The sequence below is a fragment of the Rhea pennata genome, chromosome 3 (assembly GCF_028389875.1).
Source record: "Rhea pennata isolate bPtePen1 chromosome 3, bPtePen1.pri, whole genome shotgun sequence".
NCBI lineage: Eukaryota > Metazoa > Chordata > Aves > Rheiformes > Rheidae > Rhea > Rhea pennata.
The window spans coordinates 15,094,037-15,106,961 of NC_084665.1; the positions used below are offsets into that span (position 1 = coordinate 15,094,037).

General features: G+C 46.4%; 1 protein-coding gene across 2 annotated transcripts in view; it reads right to left on the minus strand.

Moving 5' to 3' along the window:
* The window catches only part of SPTBN1 (spectrin beta, non-erythrocytic 1), a 140,957-nt gene extending 129,727 nt beyond the window's left edge, over positions 1-11,230 (minus strand). The window contains exon 1 of one of the 2 annotated variants that reach the window (XM_062571685.1): positions 11,159-11,230. The gene's annotated coding sequence lies outside the window, so the exon portion shown is untranslated. Of the gene's footprint in view, positions 1-10,758; positions 10,846-11,158 lie in introns of those variants that run through there. The other variant, XM_062571684.1, reaches the window with a different exon arrangement.
* Positions 11,231-12,925: the final 1,695 nt, after the last annotated feature.

The following is a 12,925-nucleotide window of genomic DNA, read 5'->3' on the forward strand; positions in this document are numbered from 1 at the left end:
AGGACCAAGCTTCATAGTCAAAACATCAAGAAAAACAGAGAGCTTTTGCATCAGTGGTGACTAGATACCTGAAAATAGCCCATCCTCAGCCCACTACAGTTATGCCACTATTAGCACTTTGTCATGAACTCCTCATCGCTTGAGAAATGCCTCACCAAGAATTAGAAAGGCTGGGACCTGGCTATTACAGCACGGAGCACAAAGTGCTCTGGGAAGTTACACATGCAGGCTTACCCTCTGCATGGTCAAGAGGCCTGAAACCTTAATCTGATACAACAGAGAGTACGTTCATTACCGTGGTTTCCCACCCCACCGGCACGGTCCTGAGCTCCTCTGCCAAACCAGACCCCTGGACATAAGCTTCAGACAGAAACATTACAGGAAAGAACTACTAAGAAATCTCACACCAGTGCATACATTGCCTCGAGATCCATTAAGTTTATACTGTAACACTTCTGACCAATGTGTGACCTATTGTGAGGCACAAAGCAAATTCAAAATATGGTTTGCTATTACAGTAATAGTTACATAATAGTTATTTATACGCGTTAGAAACATATGCTTATGCATAGTTTCAGGACAACTAGTCCAAAGTGAGTTGCCCATCTCTAGTTCTTCAACAACATGCTTGGAATGCAATTTGGAAATCCCCCCTCTGATAGTGTAGTCGTGCTGCCCACATAGCTACCATTTTAAAACATTTGTTACCATCAAGCACTTTATTCTTATAAGAACTGTGACATTTTGATCAAACTACAAAACAGACAGCAAAGCTACATAAAAAAGATATTTTCATCTTTATGTATCTGTATGCCCTCATATCTCTCCTTAGAGCAAAAAGTAATATTATAGCCAAGCTACTAAATATCAGAAAGGAGATATAAATATATCAGGATATGCCCAAAACTCCTAAAGGTACAACTTCGAAAGGTGCCAGTATGAGTTTGTCAAAAAACAATTTCAGGCCCAAAGCTCTTCCGTGGATCCCTGGCACACACACACACCCCCACTGGCTGTGACAACCAGAAGCTAAAGATGCAGACAGCCGTACTACCGCTGAGGGCACCCTGCAGCAAAGCGGAGGGGCCGCTCCGCGAACCGCCCCTAAGGTGACGCGTAGGTTGTCGGTGCCATCCCGGGAATCCGAGGAACTTCGTGACTCTGAACTCTTGCGGCAAGCAGAGCCATTGCAATCCCCAGCAATTCACATTATTTTCAGCTAGTCAATAACAGCTGTAGAAACATCTCTAACATGGCTGGCATATCCGCCACCAACCCAGCGCTCCACCCATCACTGGTATGTCCATGTGGTCCTCACCTGTCAGCTCCATTTCGGCAAATGGATCTTTAGGTCTCCAAGGGGCTTCTTTTCCGCTTGTTTAAAAGAAGATCCCAGTCAAAGTAATTAGATTTCTGGTTTATCTCCACCAATTACCGTCACCAATAAATACTGGAACTAGCATCTCCAAAACCTGTTATATCCCTACACCGTACCTAAATGCTGATCTTTGTTACATGCGCTCCAGCAGCATAATCTCACGCAGGATTTACTACTTTATCAGGATTTGCCTGGACTAAAAACACAGATAAGATAAGAGCTATGTGCTATCACTCACACCTCTCCATAAAGAGGGTATCATCATTCTAGACTCCTAGAGTTAGCTACTAACATTTTGGTATCTTTTGATAATTCTTCCTTTTCTGATGTGGCTTAGAAATGTAACTCAACAATATACATTGATCTCGGATATGCTCTTCTGCAAACTTTTGTATGACAATGATTTGAAACTTTGAGCCACAGCCGGTGATGCTGTAAATCAGCACAGCATCACATGTTGGGATGTAGCTATGTAACTTGGCAGAGCTCAGAAGCATTCAAATCCTTTGTTTTTAAGCACTGCAGAAAAGAAAAATCACAATATTGCAATAAGACTAAGTACAGCAGGTCCTTCTTTTGTGACTATATAAATCGAAGAACATAGTTAAGAGTTACATTACTAGTCTGGCAGATAGTCACTGCTTCGCTACAGTTACTTAAAATACATATAACATTTTAGTGTAAGTTTCAGTCACCTAGAAGCCATCTTAGTCTTATTTGTCTAGCATATAAGGGAATAGATCTCTAAAAATAACCTACATCCATCATCATTGTTGTCCTCGGGCAGTGTAATGTTTTATTAGTCATTATTCATACATCTTATTTAAATCACACAACTCTGGAAATGGTAATATCTCCTTATACAGAGAGAGAATCTGAAGGTGAAGGTGTGCAAGACTGAAAAAAGACAAAGTTCATGAAGCACAGATTGATTTTTTTTAAACTATATTTCTCTCTTTACCTTTTTCACCAGAGTTTTATGAAAGCACCCTTGGAGCCAGATCCTGACCAGCAATAAAACTGCTTTACACACTCCAGTGATGCAAAGCCATAAAGCTGGCTTAATGGGCCAGCTGGGGTCAGGGAATCCCCCAGTGGTGCCGCACTGGTGTATCTGATATGCCAGGTCCTCTCCTAAAACAAGCCTTAGAGCGTGACCACTGGGCCCCACCGCATCCTCAGCTGGAGTAACACCCTTCTCCTTCCCAGACGCGCTGTAAACCAGCGCAACGCAAAGCAGCCTTCCAGCTGCTGCACGCCACACGAAGAGCCCCCTGCCCGCAGGGAAGCTCGGTGACTGCTGCAGGAGGACACAAAACTGCTCTTCTCCGAGCTCAGGCCACGTGGACCTACCAGCGAGGACTGGTACAGGCACGACGGGAGAGTTATGCCTCAGAGGCCCAAAGTGACCCCAGATTTCCGGTGCCAATCCGGAGCTGATGTGCTCTGTCCCAGAAACGAAAGGAAACATTTTCCTTATTAAAAGGGCAACTTGCCTCACTAGTTCTGAAATCTAAACACACGGGAAGGCGATGGTGTAGAGCAGTCCAGACATTTTGCTCTGAATCTCGTCATTCCTTATCATTTCCACTCGTATTCCTCCCGCCAGCCACCCACGCTCGGGTCCCTGCAGCAGCGCTAACGCGGATCCAGAGAACTGTCATTTCACCCCGTACTTTCCCACCGCAGACGCGCGCGAGGGCTGAACAGAACCACCTGCTGACTCTGTAAATTACAACCTTGCTCCAAAAGACCCACCCCAGCCCCCGCACTTTCCTCACGCTGTCCCATTTAGAAGCTAACTCATCCTCTTGCTGTAAGAAACTAATTTAGGCATCACAGGTTTTAAGTTTAAATGGCTTATGCCAAGGGCTAAAGCTGCACAATCAGAATCTCCTGTAGATAAATTTGACAGAGGGCTGGAAATCAAACATTCTTACTTTTACCCTTAAACAAAACCATATACCATCTTTGGTGGTGAACCACAGGTTTTTTTTAATATTCAAATACCAATTGCTTGCATCCAGTGTCTTGGACCAAAATCCTGCCACCAACAACCAGTGCAGCAATGTCGGAGCCTACTGACCTGATTTCCTCTCTGTCTTGATCCCTCCAGACAGTTCAAGATCAATTTGAAGACACTACTACTAACCTACGCTAAGGTGCAAACCCATCTTATGCAAGTAATAATGAAGATTATATAAACATCTTTCCCTAAGTCTGGACTGTGGCGTTTCAGTTTCACTTTTACAATTTCAATGCAGTTATTTTCCTTCTTACCTGCATTCCTGTGCTCCCTCAGGTTGAAGATTTAGAGGGTACCAAAAAGTTCTTAAGATGCAAATAGAATATATTACCAAAAAAACAACAATAAAAAAAACCCTACCCAAACCCGAACCCTCAGTCTGTAATCCATTTTTAGGAAAGAATTTGTGCTAAAATGAGGTAAGTGATAACTTTCCAGCTCTCCTGTTATCCAGAGTACTATTTTAGGGAGAGTGTGACTGCATTTGCGCTTGTCGCATAGCCCTGCTTCCAATCTCCTGGCAGACCCCCAGCACATTCCAGCATTTAATGCACAACACCCGTTGGGATGCAGTCCCACTTATCTCTCAGACACATTGACTACGACTTTCCCACATGAACTGACCCACCCTTTACTAGCACAATCAGCCTTCAAATGAGAAAAACAATCAGGAAAAGCTTCTCTGGTGCCAAAAAACCATGAAGAGAGTGAAATGCAACAGGCTCCAGTTGTTTGTTTTACCGAAACTTAAAGACTGAGAGACAGATTTTGAACTGGTGCAAACCAGCGCAGTGTCACTCAAGTCAACACGATTTTTTTCCAGGATGAACATTTGGCTTCATTATTTAAAATTGCAGTAAGAATACGATCTTCTAAGAAAGGTTAAAAATACAAAGTTAGCTATTAATCACATTAGAATTCATTCACCTTTGACTACCGTGAAACAGTAAAGAATTATTCACAGCACTGTGTACAGAAAAAAAATCACACTATTCTAAGTTACAAAAATAAATCAAATACTAAATTAACTAGGATAGGGAAAAGAGGCAAACACAAACCAGCATAAGAAATAATTAAAATTATCTTTTATCTTGTAAGTGCTCTATGTAACTTTTGAATAAAGAGTACTGTCATCTTAAAGTGAACTGAAGTTTGATTGTTTAAAGCCCAGATTTTTCAGCTAAGCATCTCTAGGTCAGGCTGCCCAAAGGATGATTCAAATCTCAAGAGATGAGTATCCCATATTTTTCCAGAGTTCAAGTTTCCTTAAGCTGCTGAGCAATAGGCATTCAAAATCAGTGTATGCTGGTCAACAGCCTTGCTTACATACCTTGGATAACTTAAGCAATGGAGTGGGAAATAAAAATCACTAGATTTCCTGACTTCTTCACTAGTGCCCTGCAGGGCACTAGCAAGGGGTTTATTTAATCAGGGGTGCTGTACTGGCTGATTCTCCAATATCAAAACACCTGCCAACTTCCATAAGTCAGGTTTAGCCCTAAAGTACCTTCCCAAAGCACAGAAATCAGTAATTTGCTAGTGAGAGGCAAAACCTGCTTTCTCCAAGCACAGACTAGACTGATTAGCTTCATGCTGTATTCCACTATAGTTATACACATACACGCTATTAGCGTACTGGAGCCAGGAGCTACCCACCAGTGCAGAGCTCTCCAGCTGCAGGGTCTGGCTATAGATCACTCTTAAACACTTTTAATTAAATATTTGTTTACTGAGAGAAAAGCCAGCAAAAGCCCGTGGGGAGAAAAATCTCATAATTAGTTTAGCTACAGACAAAAGGCAATACTTTCAAACTCAGATGCCCAAATTGAAACCTGTAGGTGTTAAAATAAACTTATCTACGTATCTACGTTAAGTTAATTGAGCTACTGTAGGCAGCACCCTTTCCCCTCTAAGCTAAAAAAAAAAACAAAGGAACTACCCATTATAATTAGACTATTTGTAGCGTCTAGGCACTAAACAAAATTCATTTTGCAAGTGGAAAAAATAAGCATTCAGTCATATTCCACAAAGATGTATTTTCTACTCTGACCGCAGTCAACTCCACCGTAAATAAGGCTGTAGACCTGCCCCGTCAGACAGCGCTCTTTGCCACAGGAAACACTGTATATTGACAGCATTCTTGCTCTTACAAACACCAAGACTCTCTTTTATCAGGCAGTGATAAGTATTAAAAAGCATATATTGCATAAAATTCTAGGATAAAACAAACAGTAAAACTATAGCATTAATGCAAGATCAAATGGCAGTAACTTACTCTAATAAAAAAAAAATACGAGCAGATCTGAATTACTGCTTGATACTAGTTGCTTTTCCTCTGAAGGACCTGTGAAGTCTCTACAGGGCCTTGCAGGAGATCTTGACCAAGCGCTTGGGACAGCAGCACTTCCGGGGGTTGAATCATAGTCTCACCTCCCAGAGATGCCTATTGGTCTGGATCGGGAGAAACTCCTGCCCGATCCCAAATCCAGCAGTCGGCATAGCCTTACAACACCGGCGCCAGGCGCCTGAGAAGAGCCTTCACGTCACACCAGAGCACCTCCCGCCTGGCTCCCTGCCTCACCCCGGCCACTACAAGCTCAAAGGACAAGCAAGACCAGAAAATAAAACTTCACAAAATCCAAGTGGGGGGGGGGGGGGGAAGTCCTTCCTGACCATTATAGGCATTCAAATGAAGATCTGAATCATAAGATTTTATTGAAATCATTATTTTAATGGGAAGCTGCAAGTGTTTTAAAAAGTTCGGGGTTTGGGGGGGGGGGTGTGGATGGACGGACTTGGGAACTAGCAGTCCATAGGAACTAAGGCCAGAAAGGTACACAGAAACCATTCAACCACTTTCTATAGCTGCATTAAACATATGAAGCAGAAATACTTGATTCATTACGCTGACCGCTTCAAATACATAACCCTGTGTGTCCTTCAATCACGCAGGCAATGAAGCAGTACATAAAAACTTGTGTCTTTTCACTCTCAGTCTATGTATCCTCATCTCTGGTTACATCTTCCAACAGCTTTCGGCAGCCAAACTGGATCTTTATATACAAGTACATATCTTCAAAGAGTGAATTTAATGCATAAACCCCCCTATAAATCCATTTCTACTGAGGACTGGCAAGTGACCCTCCCTGAGTAAAGACCATTTCAGGGATTATACTACTCTCTCAGAGCAGCTTCATGTCATGACTAACAAAACTGGAGCCAGTGGTTATTCCAAAATAAAAATGAGTTATCTGATACCTCGGTCAAGTCCTATTCCTTTTTTACTTGGCTAGCTCTTCTTTGCAAGTCTTCTCCAACAGCAAGTAGAGACAGTTTCTCCAACTGCTTGGAGAAGCACATCTTGTTTCACATCCTTACAAGTATGCTAACACCAAGCACTGTATTTTTCAAGAGCGAAAGAGAAATGGTTTCCCTTTTGCGTGCAGCTGTGGGTACACTAACAAGAGCGGGACATTATATCTAAGAAAACCATTCCTGAATGTATTTCATGCATGATGGGCCAATAGCTCCACAGGTGTAACTTCAGGATTTGGCCGTTTCTTCCGAAGAGAAGAGCAGCATATGTTCTGAATCCTCGTAAACAGAAAGTCTACCTAATTGGGATCATCTACCTGTGAACAGATTCACAGCGGCATATTTTTAGCTCTCTGAGCAGAGCAGTAACACCACACCTCTCCCGTTCCAACGGCATGACTGGCATGGTCAGCTAGTCTATTCGTAGTATCTAACAGGTGTGCGTTAGCATCCGTTGGCAGAAGATTTTCATGGCATGTCACTCTTTTGTTCAGTTCTTGCTGCCCTCTTGATGTGGTAAGGCTGCTAAATAAGTCAAACCAACATGTTGTTTCTTTTTAAAGTTCTAATGCTTAGCACATTCAGAGGATCGTGAAATAAAAAATGACTGCACAACAGCATCATATATTTCTCTGGTACTGCTGATGACAAGCCAAAGGGATTCTTGGTGTGCTAAAAAATATGCAGCCTGAAAAAATATATATATTAGGGGATAAGTAAAAGGGTACAAAAAACATAAAAGTATTCTGAAACTTTCTTAGCTCAACAGCAAAAAAGTCCTTAGAAAAGAAAAGAGGCAGAGAAAAATGTTAATGGTGCTGAAAGGAAATAACTCAAGATATTTCTCAACCTTAATCTGCCCTTTGCCACAGAGCAACGTATACAGCCCCTGAGCACAAAGATTATAGATGGGTGTATATCTTTTTCTAATCACATACGTTTTACTGCAAGTAGAAATAACATTTTCAGATGTAAATCCACCCTCCCTAGCCAACTTTCCCAAACAACTAGAAAATATGTTATGAACTCAGCCATCAGCTAACAATAAATATAGAAGTTCTTTCCATGCAAAGCTGTTTTTTTTAATAGAGAATGGACAGTACTAATTGGGTCTGGAATTAGCAATACATTAAAAAGCTCAACAAATTAGAAGACCACCTGACTGCTTAAATATATAGAATTGATTTAACAGCCTTCATGGAGTGATATAGATAAGATGGGTTCTACTAAGTAAAACAAAAATTCCTTACGTGCAATCTTTGTAACCTCTTTTCATTAGAGGAAAGTAAAACCTGGAAAGGTCCAGCTGTAACTGCTGCTACACTGTACTCATGTTCATTAGAAAAACAAATTCACAACAGATCATTTTAAGAGTAATAATAAAAATCTGACAAATTAATACCATATGTGGAAAGAAAGCAACACCAGGGAAGCAGTCTTCGGTTCAGTCCCTTTGCAGAACATTGGCTATTCCTTGGTGCCATTTGGCAATACACACATTTCAACTCCAATGCTTGCTTCCCCAGACAAGTGTTTTTTTATGATAAAAATCAAGCATTAGGTGATTCCTAAGGTGTAAATACACTAGAAAAGCAAGAGGAGACAACTAGATTTTCACATTTAATATCTTTCAGCTAGTTTCCCTCGGGCTCACATTTGGAAAGTTGGCACAAGCTTAGGCAGATGCCAGTCCGAGGTATTGGTAAACCCCTCAGCTGCATCAGCTGGGAACAGGGGCATGCCCACAGCGCTAGTCTGTATTTCAAAAAAGCCCTATATGGTTCTAGACCGTTCACATCGCGGAGCACTAGCCTGCTCTCCTCAAAAGTTTCGCCACATGGCATGCATATCACACCACAGGAAAATACTGGCACTGCTCGACTTCACAACCCTCTCACGTAACTGAGAGTCAGAAACGCTCTGCGATGCGGCCAGTGGCTCCTCCCTTCAACGTAGGGCCGTCCAGTTCTTACGGCCCAAACACCGCAGTTTGCAAAGGTCTTCCCAGAATCGCGGAACGGTGAGCAGGAGGCCTGTGGTCAGAGATGCCAGCCTGGTCTGGATTTAGGAGCTGACTCACAGGTAATAGGCAATGATAAATTGTCATACAGGTTTTTAACTGGTGCCCGGATCAGATGACTAAGCAACTTAGGTGCCTATAGAGATTAACTGTCTAAATAGCTTTCACAGTCTGACCCTTAAAAACCTGAATAAATAGACCATTTCATTCATGTTCCATAAAATATACCCACGTATTCCTTGTAAATGAAATACAACACTTATTATGCAAGTAATCCAACCACAAATATTAAATCCTGTAACTGACCCATATTAAGAATAAAACCTTCATCAGGTGATGTAATATAAATGAGCATTACAAGGTCATACAATAAATGGTGCTTAATGGATGAAGGAAAAACAACACAAAATTTGTTTTGTAAAATGGTTTGGTTGCCTACTTAAAAGGGGCTGCCTGAAAGACCTGCAGCCGTGTCCTGGTCTCCATAGGCGTAGCATGAGCACCTCGCCATCTCTCTGTCCCCCTTCTGTGTGCAGGCAGAGTTCCGTAACACACAGTAATTCCAAAAGCTGCAGGATTCCTGCCACGATAGAGATGAAGCAGTATCTGTAATGCTTTTTGCCATGTAACTGCTGCAAGCTCCTATTTCATCCAAAAAGTGCTGCATCTTGCCTTACTGCATACCATTTACTGCACTTAACCTGCACTACAGAAAAACACAAAAAGGACCACTAGTCTATAGCCTGACTGCTTTTTTAGTACCAAGTTCATGCTACAGCGTGAAGTAGCAAAACATGTACGTTATAAAAATTCTATTTCCTATTCATTTTACTTCTCGCCAGTCTAGCGTCACTGGTGGTAACACGTTAGCGAGCCAGCTCGCCTGCACACTCCCATAGCCACTGCTAAGTCATGTAGGCATCGCAACAGCCATTTCTGTTCTACTGCAAAACAGCTTTAGCGAGAAAAAAAAAGCAAACGACGATGGATAAAACAATATACTCAGAGAGATCAGCTAGTTGCCACCACCCATCAATCCCAACTCTTTATCCCCATATCATCATCATCCCCTAGCTCTGCCTCCAGAGGCTTCCTAGCATACGCAAGTCTGTCCTTCTTCCAGCTGGGATTTTCTGCAATGGCCTGAGCTGTTACAGTCTGCCATGGCATTTTCACATGGCGGATATTTCTTTGAATAAATTACTCAACATGATCTTCCTCTATAATCCCTAGGACCTGGGAGCCCTGTTCCCCAAGAGGTATTTCAGGACAATACATTCAAAGGTCGGACAGCATAACGGTGTTTTTTCTGAGCTAGCTACCTAGTTCAATAGGCAGGTTTCACAGTCTTTCTGCCCTGTCAATAAAGGATGAAGGCTGTACCGAATGCTCCAGATCCTCACAGTCACATTTATTCCCACCTACGATAACCTTACTTTTGATACCGAGTACTTAGCATTTATACCGGTGGACAACCCTGAGTACAATCTCGAAACACAGATCTCTCCTCTACTCACCCTCTGTAAATAAAAAAGCAATTTTGCTCACAATTAAAGACATAAAACATTTTTTTTTCTTTTTTCCACTCTCTTTTTCCCTCGGGCACGTCCAGATTCAAAGAGCTAGCCTTAAAGGAGAGCTATCTAAATAAACGGCCAGACCCAGTGCCATGAGCAAGGGATTTCTCGGAGCTACTGCAGTCTCACAGTCTCTAGCAGAAGTCTGCCATTTTTTTTAAGCCAGGCCTATATCCATCAGCAAGAGCTAAATGAAAGAGATAATGAAATCGAGCCCCCGCTTTCCGCGTTCACCTCGCGCACCCCAGCGCCAGCCCCGCTCCGCCACGCCGGCGGCGGGAGCCGCGCACCGCGCACGGCCGGAGGCGGGCGAGCCCCGCGCTGCCCCGCTGCAGGCGCCGCAGTGGGCAGCGGCCCGCAGCGCGCCGCCAAGCGCAACCGCCCTCCCCGCAAAACCCCCGCACCGGCGGCCAGCGAAACCCCGCGCCGCGCCGCGCCGCACCGTGCCGCGCCGCCCGCTCCGCGGCGGCCCCCGCCGCCGCTCCGCTCCGCCGGGAAACAAACAAACAAAAGATTTTTTCTTTAAAAAAAATAAAAAATAAATAAAAATAGAATAAGAAACAGGAGATCCTGGCGGTCCCACGGCTCTCCGCACCGCACCGCGGCGGGGCGTCCGGCTGCGCGGCGGCACCGCGGAGGGAGGGGGCAGGGGCGGCAGCCCGGGGGAGGCCGAGCCGGGCCGGGCCGAGCCGGGACCGCCGCAGGGCGGGGCGGCGCCGGCTGCGAGGAGGAGGAGGGGGTGTGTGGGGGGAGGAAGGCCGCGGCGGGGGCGCCGCGGCCGAGGGGCGGCGGGGACGAGGCCTCACCCCGCGTCTCGCACCCGCACTCGGCGCCCTCCCTACCTCTCCGCGGCCGGGCGGCGGCGGCGGCGGCGGCTGCTCTCCCCGGGCGGCGGCGGCACCCGCGCTCCCCGCGCTGCGCTGCGCTGCGCCGCGCTGCGCCCGGCCGCGGCGGCTGCGAGGGGCGGGACGGCGGGCGGGGACGGCGGCGGCGGCGGCGGAGGGGGCGCGGCGGGACCGCCCCGCCCCGCCCGGCCCGGCCCGGCCCCGCCCGGCCCGGCTCGGCCCTGCGCAAGCAGCGAGCGGCAGCGGGGCCGCGCCGGGAGCGGCAGGTGCCACCGGCGGCGCCCCCGGCCCTGGCGCTGCTGCGGGGCCCCTGCCCGCCCCCCGCGCAAAATTCCCCTTGAATTTTACCCCCGTGCTGCCCGCTGCTCCCCGCTCCTTCCCCGGCGCGGGCTGCCTTGTGAGGTCTCCCCGGGCTCCACGCTCCTCCTCCTCGGACACCCTCTCCTATCGCAAGGACAATGTTGGCTCTCCCCCAGCCTCCATTTCCGCTAGAGCTGCTCTCCTGCTGCTCTGTCATTCCCAGTGGAAATCCCGTCCCTGGCCTGACTTCCTCCCCTGCAGCGTCATCCTCTCCCGCTTTGGTTCTGCCACCTTCCCATGGATGCAGCTCGCCCTCACCCGCGTAACCAAACGCCCTGAAACTCCATCCCCGCTGCCCTTCTGCCACGCGTCCCCTCTTCCTCCCTCTCTGGGCAGCATTTTGCCAACATCTTCCTAGAGAAAATGGCTCCTACATAAGGTGCCTTCTCCCCTTCCCCGGCTCGGCCTCCCTCCCCACCCCATGCCGCTCTCCCCCTGCACAGCCAGAGGTGCACGTCTCTGCTCCACGTTGCCTTTGCTAACCCTCACCTTGTTTTCCCCCCTCCCCCCGTTTGATCGGGTTTCCTCAGCCTCTCTGTGCCCATCCTCGTTCCCTCGCGCTTGCAATGCAACGCTATGGCCTAAAGTTTTCCACCTTAAAACACCACTCGTGGTTTCATCTGCCTCCCCAACCATCATTCTCTCCTCTCCTGCTTTTCAGCTCCACGTCCACTCCTGAAGCCACTCTTTAGTTGCAGTCTGGAGTTCTTCTTCAGCTTTCTCTTATCTGGCTCCTGCCCTTCACACTCAACTGCTCTGCCAAAGTTTCTAATATCCACTTCCTGGCCTAATCTCTGGAACATTGCTTCATTTCCATCCTGTCAAAATTATCAGCCTGGCTCCTTTGGATATTTTGTTCTCCTTTGGCTTCCAAGCCCCGAGTCTCTGCCTTACCCTTCCTTCAGTACATCCTCTCCTACTCCCAATTTCCAGCAGCAGTCTTAAAGGGAAGCTTAGTTAGTGCTTCCCTCTGCATCTAACTGCTGAGTGGACTCACCTGGATGCATACACTCAGTAACAGTCTCTGTGTGGACAACACGTGGATCTGCCTTTCCAGGCTTGTTACCTTCTGCCCAAATTAAAATCTGATTCTGTCCTTCTGACACCTTGTGGATGGCACATCTTTAATTCACCATGTAGAAAGGAGAGCTCCTCAAGAGAGTTCCTGTCTCCATGCAGGCCTCTGAGTTATCTGCTACCTCCGCTCTTGACCAGAGCAGACAGCAGCATCACATCACTCACTCAAGTCACTGGTCTGGACACGAGCATCCCCCTGCTTCCCTTTCCTCCAGGCTAGGCCAGGAGTATTACCTTCTGCTATCCAGACAGCCTATGCTCTCCTCCAGACTGTCATCATCTCACTTTTCAGTTGCTGCCACAGCCTTTTCTGAAGCCTTGCCTCCC